General features: G+C 43.8%; 1 protein-coding gene across 6 annotated transcripts in view; it reads right to left on the bottom strand.

Moving 5' to 3' along the window:
* ESR1 (estrogen receptor 1) overlaps positions 1-19915 on the bottom strand; it is a 366771-nt gene that overhangs the window by 12518 nt on the left and 334338 nt on the right. The gene's annotated exons all lie outside the window — the stretch shown is intronic.

Genomic DNA, 19915 nt, shown 5'->3' with positions numbered 1-19915 from the left:
CCATGGTTCCATTGGTCCCTGCTGGCGCTCTGTTTCACCTACAATCACCATTCTTTCTCGGAATAGTGCTATTCCTGATGCAGTCCTTGGTCAGTATGGTGGTTTGAACAAATGGTTTCTCCTATTAGTCTCTGACGTTTGAACATGTGGTCCTGTTTGAGGAGCTTTGGGAGGTGTGGTCTTGCTAGAGGAAGTATGTCACTGGGGTGGACTTCCAGGTTTTTAAAACCATGTCCAGTTTCAACTGCACCCTTCCCGATTCCGGTTTGTGGTTTAAGTTATGAGCTCTCAAGGGCTGCTCCGGCTACCATGGCTGCCACCTGATGGCCCTACCATCATGGACCCTAACCACCTGGAAAGAAACTCTTCTATAAATTGCCTTGGTCACACTCATTCACTTCAGCAACAGAAAAGCAGCTACTGTATCTTTTGGACCTTAAAATGCATTTTTTTTCCTCCCAAAAAGTATGTGTGTGGGGGGGGGGATTAGGGTGTGCCTTATGGTCTAATTGCTGTTTTTAACTGTTTTTCTTGTTTTAATGCTCTAAAAAGTGGGTGCATCTTATGGTCAGATGCATCTTATAGTCTGCAAAATACGATAATACAGCCAGTTGTATTAGACAGCACCATGGTTGATGCCGTTATTTTTGCAGGAAGATGTCCTAGATGCATCTAGATGTTCTACAAAGTGCATGACAGACATACAGCTTAGCAGGAAAAAAATTAGTGCCTGAAAGAGTCATACTTTAAATACAAATTTGAAATAAAAAAATTTTGCAAGGATAGCTGGGGCTCACTGCCAGGATACTCAACTACCAAGTTTAAGACCTTGAATTTCATCCTCAGTTACACACACACACACACACACACACACACACACACACACAGACACAGACACACACACACACACACACACACACACACACACACACACACACACACACCTGTTTTCAATGTCTCATAAGATGCAGTATGCAGAATGTCTAAGGAAGAAGGTTATTAGGACCTCACTGGGGCAGTGCCTTGTGTCTTGTATATCTGCCCTGGAGTACACAGCCATAGCAGGTTCCCACCCCCCCCCCCAAGACAGGGATTCTCTGTATATCCTTGGCTGTCTAAGCTTTGTAGATCAGGCTAGCCTCAAGCTCACAGAGATCCACCTGTCTCTGCCTCCCTGATTGCTGGGATTACAGGCATGCACCACTGCTAAAAAAAAATTTTTTTTAATTAGCATTTTATTTTAAGTGAGGTTAGTGTAATTTCTCCTTTGTATCAGTTATGAAAGCACACTGATTTATCTTCAAATCATGAATATCTTGGACTCTCCTGTGAAATTTTACAAGAAGCAACAGCTGCCCAGGCTCCATCAAAGTCTAACAATTTTGAGCCAAGGGTGGAGTCTGACAGATGTTTGTTAACAAGACTGCTTCGGTGACTCACACATAGCCAGAATGATGAATCATACGACAACTTGTGACCACCAAAAGGCAAAATCCTGACAACACAGAGTGGATCAGTGCTCTTTGAAAAGGGTCCCGTCATCACACTACAAGTCTAGCGCTGTCTTCTCCATGGAGTTCCCGAGTGAGGTGTGCCCTGCCTCTCTTGTCCTCTTTTCCAGTCATGGCTGCTAGAATAGAGCTGTCTTACAAAACAGCTCATTTAAATGGCAGAATTTGCTGGGTGTGGTGATGTACCCCTTTAATCCCAGCACTCATTAGGCAGAGGCAGGTAATCGCTGTGAGTTCGAAGCCAGCCTGGTCTACAAAGTGAGTTCAGGATAGCCAAGGCTACACAGAGAAACCCTGTCTTGAAAAACGAAAGAAAGAAAGAAAGAAAGAAAGAAAGAAAGAAAGAAAGAAAGAAAGAAAGAAAGAAAGAAAGAAAATTAAAAAAAATAATAAATAAATGGCAGCATCTTCTTCCTTTTTTTTCCTCTGAGTCCCTGGAAGACCACAAAACAAAGACTACAAACCTCTGTTCTCGTACCCCAGTAACCTGCACAGCTGATTTCTATGACTCTAAATTGCACGGGAGATTTTCTTCACCAGCAATCAAGCAGCTCCCCAGCAGAAGCCACTTTACGTCATCTGGTGTAACTCCTTCCTAGCGCTCTCCTCCTGGAGACAGTAGATTATCCCATGGCGAAGGGCTCAGTCCCCAGGACCATTTCTCGCCTCCTCCAGAGACACTTGTCTGGCTCCAGGTTGTTTTTCCTGTGTTTCTAATTGAGCAGCCGACAGTTGGGGCACTCACACACTCTCTCTCCAGACTTGGGTTTCATTAATGACCTGGAGTGGTCCATGCCATTCAGGGAAATGTTGGTTTCTGTTTCTTACAAAAAAACAAGAGCCAAGAGACACATATGAGGGATATGTGGTCCGGGGAGGATGGTGGTGTTTTTGCGCCCCCCCCCCGACCCCGCTGGGGTGCACTGTACTCTCTATGCCTCCATAGTCTCAGCTGCTCTAAACCTTAGTCTTTGGGGGTATGGGAATATGCTTTGCTGTTTAAGAATGGTTGGTTAAGTCATTGACCACTGATGATGATGTAGACCTTCAATTTAACCAAGCCTTGACCTTTCCAGGGGCAAGCACATCCTGACAGCCCCTAGGGGCTCCTACTTGCCCAGTAAACCTATCGACTTGGAAAAGACACTATCACTTCAGAGTTTTCAAGGGCTTTAAGAATTGCATGCCAGGAAATACAAGACAGACAGACGCATGTATGCATTACACAATATCCCAAACATGCACCTTTTCATGGACTTAGCATTATTAGACACATCTGAGTGTTTGAGTCACTGCACAGCGTGGAGTCTCTCTGTTACCATAAGTGTCCTATTCTAATATAATTCAAGAAGTGTTTTCTATTTCTTCATGGTTAAACAAGTACATTGAAACAGGCATAACATCTGAAGGGTAATTCAGTGTACCTCCTCTCATTGACATTTTCTACATTTTAAGGCCTTAGAAAGAATGACTTACTCAGAATTCTTTTTCTTCCCAAATGCCAGTGTTGCTATTCTTTGTAACAGAAGCCACAATTTTGATTCTAGAAACATTTAGTCATCCCCTGTCATGCTTACTATTCATTCTGAATACTGACATATTTCATAGCAGCCAGGGTTTTCAAAGAACAAATTTGAAGTGGAAAGGGCAAGCCCAGAACATTGACATGCTTTGTTTGTTATGACTCAAAGACACAGCATTACTGAGGACATCAAAGAGATTGCTTTATGCCATTCAGGAACTTAATTAACATTTTTGTGCTTAGGGAAAAAAAAAGAGTATCACTTTGGGAAATATGTAACTGAAGAGAACTGAACTGAAGAGAAACATCTATCCTTTTCCAAAATAGCAGTTATTTACCTACAAGGTGAGGAACATTCTCAGGACCCAGTCTTGGTGCACATGCATACCATGACGCTAGTGCATATCACATGACACAGGTGGACAATTTCTTCTGTGTCAGGTCACAGTGGGAGTGATAACTTTAAGTGCATGTCCCTTCCAGAACCCAACACAGGAACAGGTAGCCCTGTTCACTTGGGACTCCTCTATCCCCACAAGTGAGTTCTTGGCACCAACAGCCATTAAACCATACAGGTCTGATGCAGAAATGTCTGTCAATTTGGTGCAATTTTTATTGAAATGTACTAGATGTTCTTGCAGGTAAGTATGTAGCACATCAACACGTTCAAGCTGACTCAGAAGATAAATCTCTTAATGACTTCCCATGGAGATACAGACAGGATGATGGAGTCAACTCGAGGCAAAGTGGGGCATGTGGGATTTTGCATTAAAATGGAATCATGTGCTTGACTATATTTAAAACCTCCTGATTTTATTTTTCATCACGGATAAGATCCTAGCTTAAATCTCACAGGACCAAGTTGGTTTTGGCATACATTTAGCACGGGAGTTTTGTTTCTGTTGGCTACATCTGTAATGTTTTAGGAGACACCCAGAGTTCTGAGTCTTCTGTTCTTCAAGCAATTCAATCCTCCTCCCCCTCTGGGGTCAGAAAGTAGGGGTTCCAAACACAAGCATGATAGGAGATGTAGAGTCCGTGTCCTGATGAGATGATTTGGTGATTAAGTGTTCATTTCCCTTGCAGAGGGCCCACCTTCAGTTCCTAGCACCCATATCAGGTGACTCACAACCACCTATACCTCCTGCTCCAGGGTGGCCAAATGCCTCCGACCTCTGTGGTCACCTGTCCTCACACGCACATACGTCCACATCAAGACACTGCTGTATCACTTCAGGCAACTATTATTTTTCCAGAGGCAATAATACCAAGTCCTTCATATACCTGTTTTCTTCGGTGGGATCTTGGTACTCTTCCAGGAGAGATAGGGGATTTGGACCTACTCTTTCAAGTCTGGGTGAACTCATTACTTGCACGTAACCAATGAAATAGGCTGGAAATGGCCTTCATGTCTTCTAAGAAGATGTCGTAAGAGACCATGTACTTTTGCCTTGGTAATTGCTTTGGAGACTGATTTTATCACTTGTATCAGGAACATTTGTCACCTCACAAGAGGCCCAGTGTGCAGAAGACAACAAGCAGCATGCAAGCTGACATCTTGCACCAATGACCTAGACACCAGCCGGCATCATTCACCAGTGTGTCAGCAAAGCATCCTCAAGGTGATGTTTGTTCACAATGCTCAGAGTCCCCACTTGGTGAGTGTCTTCACTGAGGCCCAGACATTTTGCTGAAGTCACCCAACCATCTATCACTGTCCTTTCAAAATTAATGACCAAATATATTTTTTAAGCATTATGTTTGGGGTTAATTGATTTTGCAAGAGCAGCAGCCTCGATACAGATGACCATCCACACCAGATTTCAGGGAGAAAAAGGATCAAGAAGAGGCAGGTTGGAAGTTCAATTCCTGATGGTCTGAACCACAAGACAGGATATGAAGGCCTGGGCTACTTCATGCTTCATAGTTCAAATTCTAAGCCATATGGGTGCTTTGGTAGGAACACAGGTTCATGTTGCTGGTTAGATGTGCAGATGACAGTTTTCACAGGATCCCTTCTGACATCACTAAATTAGTCTAGCTGACAATAAAAGCGTCCTGTACATGGTTTCCTAGTTGGCTTCGCCCACTTGCCACAGCCTAGAGCGCTTAGAGATCAGATTGGCCTGTGGGTACATCTGTGTGGGGGTTGTCTGAGTTGTTAACTGACATACGAGGCCCCAGCCCACTGTGGGCAGCAACATCCCTAGGCAGGTGGTACCAAGGTGTATAAGAAACCAGCTGAGCTCATGTGAAAGTCAGTCCCCACTCTCCACTCAACTGTGGAGAATGCCCTGTCCATTGGCTAGATCTGGGTAGGGGTTCGAATTTTACTGCATGTATTGTCCTTGGCTAGCCCCATATTTGACCATGTCCCCTTGATGGGGAGGCCTGGTGGCACTCAGAGGAAGGATAGCAGGCTACCAAGAAGAGACTTGATACCCTATGAGCATATACAGGGGGAAGAGGTCCCCCTCAGTCACAGACATAGGGGAGGAGAGTAAGGGGAAAATGGGAGGGAGGGAGGAATGGGAGGATACAAGGGATGGGATAACAATTGAGATGTAATATGAATAAATTAATAAAATATATTTTTTTAAAAAGAAACCAGCTGAGCAGGAACCTGAGCAAGCCAACAAGCAGCAGTTCTCCATGGTTGTTTGCTTGTTTTACTTGAAAGTCCTGGTTGAGTGTTTGAGTTCCTGCCCTGACTTCCTTCAGTGATGGATTGTGACCTAGAAGTATAAAGCCAAAGAAAACTTTACCTCCTCTAAGTTGATTTCAGGCTCAGAGTGTTTTAGCACAGCCACAGAAAGGAAACTGGAATGTTAAGATCACCCCCTACCTGGAAAACATCGGCCTCCCAGTTTCCCTTGGGAGAATGGAGACCAATTTTCAGTTAGGCAATCTTTATCAAGTCTGGGTTGTAAGAAGTTGTCTTAGTAGAGATTTGCCTTCAGGGAGGTTCCATTGAGTAACTAGTATAGTGTACTTTATTTTTATTTTTATTTTTATTATTTTTATTTTTATTTTTCTAAAATCCGGTGAGACTTGCAATGGAATGTCTTCTCTCTGTTTGGCCAAGAACTTTAGACCCAACCCTGCAGCCCGTTTTAGGAATGGCACAGAGATACTTCTGTAATGGAAGTTTTGGTCTCTTTGCAAACTCAGTTGTGTTACATAAATATGCTATTGTTCTAATCCCAAGTGTGGGATTTTAGTTTGAGCTTTAGCTTGTCCACACCTGTTAACTATCCCATGAGGGGCGTGGCTTCTGCCAGCTGGTAATGGCCTTCCCCAGGGGCAACACAGAGAGGGGTATGGTCTAGGGCTCTGAGGGTATAAATAAGAGACAGAGAGTGTGGCAGTGTGTGCGGTGTTGGCCACACACTGTGTGTAGCAGTTTGAAGAGACCAGAGACAGACAGTTTGGAGCAGATAGATGGAGAGAAATGCTTCAAGGATCAGCGGCTTGGAGGAGACTGCTGGCTGCGTCTGCTGTTGACAGAGACAGGTATAGCCCAAAAGAACCCAATCAATCCAAACAGCTGGAAGAAGTAAAGACCCCCTCCCCTATTTTTCCACTAACATTCTCTCTTCTATATAGGGTTATCAAGTAGAGTTAAAAAAAAAAAAGAGTGCTATATACTTCTGTGTGTTAATATAGCTTACAGAGTTGGTGTTTTGTTCACATTGCTCTTCCTTTATATGAAGTTTGTTAACTATTAGTTTACCACTTTGTGTGAAATTCAGTAAATAGTTTGAATCCTATGGGATAGCAATAAGTGAGTAAAACAGTTGGGAAATGTCCCTTTTCCCCCTGTGGATCAATATAAACAGTTACTGTGACAAGATGCACCCAGGAAACACCAGCAAGCACCATCTCAATCAGTCTCTGATCCAGGAAAGCCCCTGTGAGAACTGAGAGCACATGGCAAGCTTATGCAAACACATCCATATCACCCTGAGCTGGGCAGCCCGCTCAAGTAGCTGCAGTGTTTGGCACCAGGCGCTAAGAAGTGTCATGGTCTCTCCATCCTAATTTGAGTGTGAGAGCCCCTGAAGGGCAAATCCTCAGAGAAACATGCTTGCTCTTTCCTGAGGAAGAATAAAAAATGGCTGATGGTCTAGGTTGTTGTTGCTGTTTTGTGTTTTTATAACTAGTATCAAATTTCTCTATTTTCAAGTGAGACAAGTGAGCTTGTGGGTTGCAGGTACCTTCAGGTGTCTCCCTCCCATCCTTCATGCTAAGCGAGTATTGGACTAGATAGAAACTCCATTGAAAAAGCCTAAGTTTATCTTAAGGAGAAGAAAGCTTACATTACATTCCAAAACCTTAGATGTGGGATTCTAGAGGTGTATGTTTAAACGATGCCTTAAGATCAACTGGTTTGGTTATGGAACCATGTGAGCAGCTAATTGGGCTCGGCGGGCTATCAACAATATGAGAAGCAGGAAGGAGGAGGAGGATGAAGAAGAGGAAGAGAAGGCAGAGGAAGAGGAGATGAAGTTTGGAGGTGGCTGGGTTGAGGGGAACATGGATGGGGATTAAGATGATAATATCATATTTTGTTGAAAACATGTATGAAATTCTAGAGAAAAAGGAAAAGGTATCTTTAAAAATAGTAACTAATTTGATAGTTTAGAAATGATTTGAAGAATCCAAAGATTCTATCTATATATAGGCATACATACATATATATGATGCTAGGTAGATAAATAGATGCATAGAAAGATGGTTGATTGATAGATACAGAGAGAGAGGGAAGGAGGGAGGGAGGGAGGGAGAGAGAGAGAGAGAGAGAGAGAGAGAGAGAGAGAGAGAGAGAGAGAGAGAGAATAAATATAGAAGCAGACAGACAGACAAAGTTAGCCTCATGTAAAACCCTCACATTTAAGCGGTTGAGTAATTCTTCTTTGATTAAAGCAGGAACAACAGCAGTGGGGAGCGGCCCCTGTGCATTCCAACTTTGCTGCTTCTTTGTCTCCTGTTCTCGGGTAACCCCTTCCAGAGACCTCGGCTTCAGCAAAAGGAAGGGTGAAAACTACCAGTCTCCAAACACAGAGAAGATGAGCCATAGAGAGAAAGAAACATTTACAAAAGACACATCCAATAAGGCACTGTTCTCCAATATATATATAAAAGGCTGCTTACATGCAACCATAAAAGATCACCTAGTTTAAAATAAGTGGGAAATATCAACATGCGTCTCACTAAAGGAGAACCACAGACAACAATTGGGTGAATAAAAAGGTGTCTAACATCATATGAGCTTAGCAAATTATAAATTAAAACAGTAATAAAATATATCCCTTAGAATGGCTAAAATCCATAATATTGACAGTACAAAAGTGCTGGCAAGGATGTGGAGAAACAGGAAAACACATCCTTAGCTGGTGTGGAGAAACTCTTACTGCTACTTTGGAAGGCATTTGGCAGTTTCTAACAAAACGTAACCAACTCTTACCAAAGGATCTAGTAATCCCACATCTTAGTGTTCACATAAGAAATATGAATTTATATCCACACACATTCTCACACATAGACTTGTAGCAGCTTTATCCACATTTATGAAAACTTGCAAGCAAGCTTTCCTTTAGTTGGTGAATAGAAAACTATGGTATATACAGGCAGTGGAATATTATTCAGAGCTAATAAAACATGAACTACCAAGCTATGAAAAGACATTGTAAGGACCTAAAGTGCCCAGTACAAGGAAAAAAGTCAGTGTGAAAAGGCTACAAACACAAGACATCCTGAACAAGACAAAACTGGGGTGACACAGCAGACTGACAGAAGCAGGGAGGGTGGTGAAGAAGAGGAGGTTAGATGGTTTTTAGGGTAGGAAAATCATTCTGCATAATAATAAGAAATGCTTGTTGAAAGCCACACAATACAAAACATCAGTGTCCCCCACGGTCTTGGGGCGATAATGACCATCGAGGCCTGTTGTTAAAAATGCATCCCTGATACAAGATGCTGACAGTGAGGAAAGATGAAGTAGGGTGCGGAGGCTGAAGGTGTGTCGGATTACTCTTTACACTCAGATTTTTTTGTGTATGAACCCAACTTGTCCTAAAACATAGAGTAGGAAGAAATGGGAAAAACATGTGGAGGAGACCTATGTGGGGAGGGAGGTGGGATGGCAATGCAGAGGGAGAGGGAAGGCAGAGGTATAGATAACGCTGAGGAAATTTGAAAACTCCATAGGGAATTATGTTCCTTCATGCCTATTTAAAATTACATACAGCATATATACATTTATTCATTTACATGATTATATATGAAAATTAAACAAACATAGACATGGCATTTAATTAAAGTTACACAAATTGAGGTGACAATGCTCCCTACCTAAAAAAAGTGTAGACCATCTAACAAAACCACCTGTGTCAGGTATGGGAAATCTTTGCTTTGAGATGTTGTTCAGGGGAGCCCAAGAGATACCCGAAGCAATACAGGCTATTGCTGTTGCCCATGGGCCTTCCAGGAAAAAGAGAAGGTATGGCTCTATTGCTGAACTTCAGACATGGGATTTGAAGGAATTAATCTGGATCTGACCTGGAAGCACCCTCGCTGAGGACTAGCTCTCTTAGTTTCAGAAAAAACCATGCAAGCCACCAATGAAGAAAAGCAATTGTTGGCCCTACCCAACAACAAAGCCAATGAGCCATAACATGGCCAATGACAAGACATTCCAAAAGGTGTAATAGTGGCACTCGTGTCTTGGGGGTAACCATCAGTCATTAAATTGGTTTTAAAGCTTCCTTAATGGAAGGGAATCCATGAATGACACTGTAAGTTTAGTCAACTACCTGTGGTTGGTGAGGCCATGAAATCCAGAGGAGAAACCAGTTTTACAGTTTCCTAAGTCAATACACTGCCTAGCTGTGTTGTATGTCTAAGTACTTGTGCTTAAACTCACAGATAAGTGTAGCTCTCAACCCTTATCAAAGATGTTCCTTTTATAGTAGACAGAGATCATTATAGAAAACTAGAACTGGTCAAAATACAGAGATCAACTGACCAGGGATAGGGGGTGCTTGCTCCCAATTAATATGCTTACAACACAACTCCTGCACTTAAGGCTCAGGGAATGCCACAGAGGAACGCGACAAAGACTTTAAGGGTCAGAGGTCTAGGACAGTTGTTGAAAGACAATTTCTTCTAAATAAAAGTAACAAGAGGATACAAAGTGGATGGAGGGAGTAGATCTGGGAAAAACTGAAAAGGGAATGAGGGTGACTATGCTTAAGATATGTTATATGAAATTCTCTAGGAAATAATTGAAATACTATACACAGAAGTAAATTCTACTAAATAGGGAAAGTAATTTTGCACATACACATGTATGAGTGTGTGTGTGTGTGTGTGTGTGTGTGTGTGAGTGTGTGTGTGTGTATGTGTGTGTGTGTGTGTGTGTGTGTGTGTGTGTGTGTGATGTGTACATATATGTATAGGTATATGTGGAAGCCAGAGGTTAACCTCAGGAGTCTTTCTCAATCATTTACAACCTTAAGGCAAGAAACTATGACAGGTTCTCTCACCGAACCTGTGGCTGGAGTGCGTGGCCAGGAATCTCAAAGGCCCCTCTTGTCCTCACTTTCCCTGAACTAGAACAACAAATGTTTACGATTGCACCTTGACCATGAACAATGAAGAACAGATTCAAGTCCTAAAGCATTTTGCAAATTTATAAAGCAAAATGCAGAGAAGAAAACTACATGCAAATTGCATTTTAGTTGTTGGGAAACAAAGGCTGCAAGAAGTTGAAGCACTGGGGCCTACAGCACAGGGGCAAGGACTAGGAGGTGTTTCCAGAAAGCAGACTGGTTCCTCTGACTGAGTCACCCAGCCGTTAAATGTGTGGAACAGCCAAACTAGAATCCAGACCTGCCTGACTTCTGGCTCAGCACCCAAATACGACACTAAGAATCTGCAGCTCTAAGGCTTACATGAAACCAGAAATGGCTGCCAACAGACTCACCTCCTTGGATGTCTGAGATCACTAAAATAATTCTAATTGTGGAAAATATTATGAGCAATTCTGCTTTTCAAAATAGACCAGAGAGCTGGGTACACCTTTAATCCCAGCACTCAGGAGGCAGAGGCAGACAAATCTCTTTGAGTCTAAGGCCAGCCTGGTCTACAAAGTGAGTCCAGGACAGGGAACCCCTGTCTATGAAAAACAAAACAGACCAGAGGATGGTGTGGCAAAAAAGAAATTGAAGTGGCTGGCCATCTTCTATGGGTCTCTTTTTGTTTGTTTGTTTGTTTTTGAAACAGAGATTCTACAGCTCTGTCTGTTCTAAAATTTACTATGTAGACCAGGCTGGCCTTGAACCCACAGAGATCCACCTGTGTCTGCCTCCCAAGTTGTAGGATTAAAGGTGTGTGCCATCATGCCTGGCATCTATGAGTCTCTTAAGCTAAAGAGAGACTTTCAGCAAAATGTTAACAATGACTACATTCATGTGATGGAATTAGGATGACCTGAAAGACTGTTTTTCTTGGTGTCTTTTTCATATTTTCCAAGTTCCAAGCATTGAGTATACATCACTTTTGCAACCCAGAAAAGAATGAAAAATCTATTAAAACTACAAAAAGTGCCTCTAGTTGTTATTATTTCAGACTATGTCAGTACCTGAGCTGCTGAGTGAGAAAAACACCTGGCGAATGGTGCCTTCAACAGACACAGAGACTGTTATGAAGATATTATTTATTAAATTTCTTGAAATATTTCCATCGTCTCTAAGGTGATTCTTTTTTCTGAGATTCTCCAAACTTGTGGTTTCAGCAGGAAATGAAGCTAACCAATTTGTCACTGAAAATTTACCCAGTGATTTTCTTACTTGGAAAAAATCCCAACACATCATCAGTAACCTGACCTGCGTAGCTAAGAACAACAGTAGATGAGTTTCAAAGCCTGGCAATGTGGCTCCCAGAACACATCCAGAGGGTGACACAGCACCATGGTTTCTCTAGAAGGTTCTACACATTTTGCTTTCATAGAACACAGAGGCCCAACTAATTTAGCAATTCACATTGCCTTTCCAACAGGAAAAGCCTGTGTTTCACATGACACGATGAAAAGAATTTTGACATTCTGGGTGTCATTTATCACTGTGGTCCATGCTAAATCTAAAGGAAACAGCAAGTTCCCTCCTGACACTAATGCCTTCAGAGCCATGTCTTCTTCCATCTGCAGATAGCTGAGAGGCAGAGAATTCCCTTGATCCCTAGGGGATTGTTGGTGGTGGGTAGGGCACAGCGGGCACCACCAACTCCCATGTTAGCGGTGAAGTGGGCATCTGGATTGAAGGTAGAGTCATGTGCCAAACTTTCTTCCATGCTCATCAATCATCAGACAATGGAACAACCAGTGCCAAGTGCTGGCAAAGTCATGGGGGGAGCCCAATTCTTTATCTCCAAAAGAGTCACTTAAAATGATTTGCCTGAAGTTCTTCAATAGCTTGCCTTGCTCTTTGAAAATAATTGCTTTTAAAAAAATCAGTGGGAGAATGTAACACATAAGAAAGCCAACCCTGTGAATAGGTCGAGTGCTTGCGAGGGTAGTTCGTGGTCATGGTGTCTGTGCATAATTTAGAACTAGACAGGACCTGCATATACAATGGAAAGTCCAATTCTGGTAAAATGCGGCTTCCAAAGGAGGTGCCTATCTGGTGCATGTGTCGAATCCCTGACTGTGGGTGTTTAAGAGTAGCAGCAGGGGGAGGGAAGAAGGAAGCTATCAGCTCCCTAGCCATCCCGCAGCTTTCATTTGCCTGCCTCATGGTCCACAGGGCACAATGGCTTGTGTATGTGGGAGTTCTTTCCCAGTGGTAGATGAAAGTGTGGTCTGATGATGTCTGTGGGGCAGGAGTGTACATGTACCAATAGCTCTTCAAATGCCCAGACCTCTCGCTCATAACAAATGCATTTCTACTACAATGGTTTTGATCCCTCGGCAGCCCATAACTGCCTACCTGTGAGAGCTTCCACCCTCTGCTGGACTCTATTGGCACTACAGTCACACACACACACACACACACACACACACACACACACACACACACACACACTCACATAATTAAAAATAAAAGTAAAAATTTAAAAATTAGCTGGTTTTAACGTTTAGACATCTCCACCAAATAATCTAGTCCGTCTCTTTGTAGCTGTGGCCTTCCTTATAGTCTTAGAGGCTGAGCATAATGCAGTGAGGCTCTTTCAATAGTACAGTGACGAGGCTAGCCTTTTCTCTTATATAATCCTCCCACTCTGAATGCTTCCTAAACCAGCCCACTTGAGTTTCCAAATTCTCCCATGCTGTGCTCCTGACCCTGTCCCAAGGCTGTTCCCATACTTTCAGGAACTGCTTATTTAACAGCCCTACTTGCTGGTACCAAGAACCTATCAGTCCTTTTTCTGGTGATAAGACCACAACAGCATGGCCTGGGTAAACCACAGAGACAAAAGTTCTGTTATGGCTCAGAGTTCTGGTCCAAGGGTTAGAGGTCATGTATAATGACCAATGTGTGTACCCTGGGCCCTCCTCATGGCCTTGACTAATCTCAGGCACCTTTCAAAAGCCCATCTGTGCACATCATAGTCAAATTGACTTTCCTCCTCTTATTACCTCCTAATGGGACTGCATTTTAACATGTCATATTGAAAACCAGAACTCTGCGTGTTGCTCTCTGAAGCCTATGGGAACTTAGATTGGCATGACCATTATTCTTCATTGTCAATTTGATTAGATTTGGAATTGTCACAGAATCATAGCTCGTCTATGAGGATGCTCCCACAACTGTGTCACTTAAGTTGGAAGACCTGCCCTGAGTCTGAGTAGCGACATCCTACTCGCTGAGGTCTGGGACTGAATTTAAAGGAGGGAAAGCAAGCTGAGCTGAGCACCAGCATTCACTGGTCAGCACTTCCTAACTGGGGAGGCAGCGGTGTGACCTGATTCCTCATATTACGGCTGCCATGTCTTCCCTGTTACAATGGACTGAGCCCTTTAGACTGTGAGCCAAAGTAAGCCTTAACTTCCTCCTTCCAGGTGTCTCCTTCCAGGTGTCTCCTGCCAGGTGTCTCCTTCCAGGTGTCTCCTGCCAGGTGTCTCCTGCCAGGTGTCTCCTACCAGGTGTTGTCTCCTACCAGGTGTCTCCTGCCAGGTGTCTGTCACAACAATGGGAAACACAGTTCATACAGTTGACCTTCCCAGTTCTCAGAAGTTCTGAGACCTCTGAAGCCATATACAGGATCTGAGCCACCAGATCTCAGACTGGTACATGCTCTGCTCGCAACAGTGCGTTCATCAGGCGAGTGGACCCTTCATGGTGAAGGGCGAACGTGAGAACTAGCCTCAGAATTCCTGTCAGGAATTCATGCTATAATAATAGTTATTATTATTTCTTCTTCTGCAAAAGTTAAAAAAAAAAAGCCATTTCTTTTTATAAAGACACAAGGGAAGGTGTTTGTATTTGGGAGCTGTGGAAGAGACACACTAGTGTTCACCTGTGTCCTCATGCAGGGAGCAGGCCAAGATCCTATACTGCCTATATGGGCATTCTCTCAGTGGCCGTGACAGTTCTGAGGCCCTGGGCCTGCTGGGTAGTCATTGTACCCAACAGAGTCACATAAGTAGCTTATCAAGGGGCTCCATCCCTCAAGTAAATAGCGGAGTGTAGAAGAACCGCATCACCCAAGAGGCTTAAGGTTGCACTGTAAGCTGTCACAATGGAAAGGCTCCAAAAGTTGAGTGGACCCAAAGAATTCAGTCAGAGGGACCAACAGCGAACCACTTGGTAACTGTAAAGTGCCTTTCATCTCAAAATAATGACAATAAGCCGACTGTGTGGAGAGGACGCTTGGCGTCACAAAAAAAAAAAGTCAAGAGACAATAGAGAAGCAGCTTCTCTGGTGTGACAACACTGGCATCCCTGACAATGTGTCCATTTGCTATTTCCAAGGCCTGTTATTGTCAGAAACTTTCAACTGCAGAGACTTAATGAATCATTGATGCTTAAAGTCATATGGTTTTAAAATGTTCTTTTTATCTAAATATAGAGGCCTCTCAAACTTATTGTCTTATTTCTAAACTTGAAAAATCAAAATGCTCCCAAGCAGATGTCTAATAATACGGAATACACATAGTTCAGAACTGGGGGGAGAGGCTGGGGAGGGAGAAACACTCTCTATGTTGGAAACTTGTTATAATTCATCATGAAATAAATGTTAGAGTGTGGCCACTTGTGAATGCAGTAAACACGAACGGGATTTCATCAGCTTTGGCCTCGTGTGCTTTTCATCAGGGCACCAGGAAAACAAGACATGCATATGTACAAAACAGAGCAAGGCAACAGAAGGCAGCTGCCATGCTTTTAAAATGTGTAACATGTATGTTCTTCTTCAACCTCGCCTTGTTTCCCTAAATGAACACCAACATTATACAGTTAGAGACTGTGTCACTTGGTTTCTAGAACTCTCTCTTTCTCCCTTGGGGTTTTTAGTTGTCTGTGGGTTTTAGCTCTTATTCTTTTTTGAAGATTACCGTTGAGTGGTGAGTGAGGTCTGACTTTCATACAAACTCTGGGGCCCCATTTCTGACCACGTCCCCTAGATGGGAAGGCCTGGTGGCACTCAGAGGAAGGATAACAGGTCACCAAGAAGAGACTCGACACCCTATGAGCATATACAGGGGAAGGAGGTCCCCTCAGTCACAGTCATAGGGGAGGGGAGTAGGGGGGAAGCAGGAGGGAGGGAGGAATGGGAGGATACAGGGATGGGCTAACAATTGAGATGTAATATGAATAAATTTAAAAATTAAATAAAATGAATAGAGCACACACAAAAAAATTCTATCTGCGGGAAGACTAATGTCATTGGTAGTTGAGTTTGGAATAAATAGGTAACTGGGTGTCAAGTTTCAATAGCACAAGACATTCCAGGAGCAAGCAGAAAGCCTGCTAGTGGTGATATACTGAGACTTGTGGATAGTTGGGATTAGCCTGTGAGTCCGGGTGAGGAGAACAGAGGGAGTCTGGGCTCACAGATGCTGTCTATGAGTAAGACAGACGGTACAGAGAGCTGGACCCAGGAACTGGAGAAGCTACCTGGGCCCAACCAGATAAGTTAGCAGAGACTAAAGTGACAGAGGGTCTCGAGAATACAGTATACTTAGTTATAGGTGTGTGTGTGTGTGAGAGAGAGAGAGCACACACGTATGTGTGTGTGTGTGTGTGTGTGTGTGTGTACGTGCTCATGTGTGTGTATAAAAGAAAAGAGACAGCTCCAAAAATGATAGATAACACTGACAAGTTGAATTGAAGGCTAAACTGTGCACCTTGTGCAGATGATAGACGTATATACACACAAAGCTCCGGCAATGAGTCTCCTGAGGCTTGGGAAACAGCGACACAGTAGCATTCTGCCTGAGAGTGGATTTGGAATGGGCATGAGGCTAAGAAGAGGACAAACTCGTAAGTGCCGTGCAGTGTTTCTGCAGAGCTTTGCCACTGTGGTCTGTCACCATAAGATCAAACCCACACGATCAACGTCATTCTAACACTTAATGACACACAGTTAAGCAGCATAATTAACAAAGTCTCCAGGTAGCTGCTATGGTCCCTGTTACTGTTAGCCTCGAGACTCCTCACTTCTTTGGTGTAGGAGGGCTACCTGAGGGAATTTAAACTAAAGTACCACACTCCAAAAAGCCGAGATCCACTCTATAAAAAGCCAGGTCCTCATCTCTGACGATGATAGCTTTCGTTGCCTGAGGCCTCCCGTGCTCCGTGACCCGCCATCATCAATACATTCCGAGGTGCAGAGATAGTCCACAGGGAAGGCAGGTGCTTCAGAGTGGGAGGGAGAGACTAGCAACATGAAGGTTTTCTAGCCCATCCCCTGGCAATGTCCAGCAACGCTTCTAGGGTTGAATTAGGCAATGTCTGTTGACAATATGTGTCCCCAACACCATGAGAAACACAAAATGAACAATAAATCACTTAGGGAAATTGGTAAATAAGCATATAAAGAAACAGAATGATTCCTGTTAAAGAGGCGAAACACTCTGAATGAATGTAACATTTATATAACTCCTCATTGGTTCATACTCCTTCTTGCTGTGTGTACTTTATTGTATATATGTGTGCTAATATAAATGTATAGGTAAAAGTAAAAATAAAATAAAACAAACTCAGAATGTTCATTTGGGTATGTTTGACATGAAGATCTCAGCGAGGCTGCCAAAAAAAAAAAATCACTGAAGAAATGAGTGAAATTTTTGAGTAAAATAATAAAACCAACCAGCTCTTGAAATGGTAGGGCATGTGTTACTAAGAATCCTAGTAGTCGAGAGAAAGCAGATTTGCTATGGAGCTGGTCTGCAGGCAGTAGGTAGGTGTGTCTCAATGACAGTGACGAAGAACTGAGGTCACACTGGACAGGAGGAAGGGGGGGGGAGTGCGGTGAGGTCTGTCACCACACTCCTCCTGAGGCTAGAATGTTCACCCTTCCCCTGACTTCTGCTCCTCCACAGGCTCCTGCCCTGAGCTCATCTGCTCCCTTCCTGCTTGCCTTCCTCTTGGACAGTGTCCAGCTGGTTCTCAGGAAGACTTGAAGCTGGCATTGATTTTTTGCTAAGCCTTATCTGGATGAACCAAGACCACCTCTCTCCTTTGGTGTGGTATCGGTGCTTGTCCTATGGATGATCCTGGCCTTTGGTAAGCAAGTATATCATTGCCAGCACACACAGAAATTGTGTTAAATGTCCTCAAAAACAGCCATGAAGAGATCTTCTGTGGAAATTCTGGCCTTTGGAGATCCTCTTGTGACTTGCACAAAGACATTCTGAGGAGGCCCTCAAAGAAATCCTTCATTTCTCCTGATTCGGCCTCAAAACAAAGGCCACTGGGAACAAACTTTCTCAGAACTGGGCCTCAGATGCTCAGCAGAAAATGAGAGGTTCCTCCCAACCCCCAGGCTTAGCCAGAGATGGGTGGGCAGCTTACAACCAGCTTTCCTGAATCCCGGCCAGCATGGTTGTGTGGCTTCTGTCAGAGATCCCTGGAGTTACTTACTTTATCATTTGTCTCCTGATAGTCAGGAGTTGGCCCAGCTCAAAAATTGTGAGTTGGTTTAGGTTTTAGAAACATCTGGAACTCCTTTAGTTGTGTGTGTGTGTGTGTGTGTGTGTGTGTGTGTGTGTGTGTGTGTGTGTATTGGGTATGTGTGGGGGTGGTAACTTTCCTGTGGCATATTTTTTTATTGCACTTTTATTTCTTTTTATTTCTCAGTACTGGCCCATTGTGTCTTCAGAGTCTCATCCTGTTTCACTCTGCTTTTCCACGAACAATAGCAGACACTAGGAACTGTGCAAGGCACAGACCTGGCCTTCCGGAACACAGCTCACGTCTGTGGTGAGGAGAGTGGTTTTGTGTGTTGGGGCCAGGCAGCTGCTTCTGCTTTGTCGCAGTTCTCTTGGAGCCAGTTCTGTCCTTGATGGCACAGATAAGCTGCTCTCCACTAGCTCACGAAAATTTAACTATCGACTCTGCGGTACACGGCGCCTCTCTTTGCCAAACAGTGTCCCACTCCTTTCAGAGCAAACATGTGCACAGAGCTTCTGAGACAGAGGGAAGGGACAAAGACAGAGCACGAACGCTTGTCGAGTGTCACAAAGACTGAGCTGGAAAGCCAGTTCTGCAGTGGGGAAACACAGTGAGGCTGGGTAGTAAAAATTCAGAGCTCACGAATCTAGGGTCCTGCCTTTAATTTTTGCATAATTTTAAGAATATACCCACACCGTCATAAGAACAGCAACAACGAAACTGCAAGAAAAAGCTGCTCGGATATGTGGGCAACAGTTTTCATGACCACGAGTATCCTTTTACAAGTCTGAGTGATCTACTTACTTCCTGTCTTGGGTAATCTTTTCTGATTAGAGTGGGACTGGGAAAAAAAAAAAAAGAAAGAAAGTTCCCAACACTTTTTAGGCATGCTGTCTCTGAAGTTAACACATTGCCTACATGCGGGGTGTCCACACATGCCAGCCCTGCACTGAGGAAGAGTGGGATCGGGACCTGGCGCCGTGCAGACGAGTGGCTCCACTCCCAGAACCGTCATCCAATAAAGAGCCATTGTGGGATCTGGCCCCTTCCACACGCAGGACAAACGGCTCAAATGAAAAAGGACAAAGCACCTGAGTGGGACTAGAAACTTGAATGGCGGGTAATCACTTCCCGAGTGCCCATCGCCTCGTATTATTTCCTCATGGAACTTCCACTCCACAATTCAGCGCTTGCCTACTGTAGCAGTTACCAATTTCCATTTCTCGGTTGATAAGCGAAGATGATTGCCATGCTAACTATCAAGGAATACGGGTGTCAAGAGTTGGTGGGGAACTGGAGTGGAAAATTGTCACGGGAGGTGGGAAGGGTCTAGGGGTCATGAGGAGGAGACAGACCTCGTGGGGAAAACGCCGATTCTCTCTGTGTGCAGCCCTGCTGTCTCTCTGCTCTTGAGAAATCTGAGACAAAGCATGACAGGGGTGAGGAAGTGAATCAGGCTGAGACTTGAGACAGATGTGATTTCTACTGGAGGGTGGCATTGAGATCCAGCAAAGTGGGGCTGCAGGTCAAAGGTCCCAGGTCAAGGGCATCTGCTGTGCAGCTGAGAGGGAGTTTGAGCCTATTGTGCCGATCTGGATACCACTTAGAGGGGCTGGAAATGGGGAGAGTACTAACCCAGGCCGAGCCACGATTCCCAGGTGACTCCCGGTGTCTAAGTAACAGCCATCCTCACTAGAGAGATGAAAGGAAAGGAAAGGAAAGGAAAGGAAAGGAAAGGAAAGGAAAAGAAAGGAAAGGAAAGGAAAGGA

Source organism: Acomys minous (genome assembly GCF_964271855.1).
Source record: "Acomys minous genome assembly, chromosome: 3".
NCBI classification, from domain to species: Eukaryota; Metazoa; Chordata; class Mammalia; order Rodentia; family Muridae; genus Acomys; species Acomys minous.
Note: the sequence above shows the minus strand (reverse complement) of the source record. Positions and strands in the feature narration are given on the sequence as shown.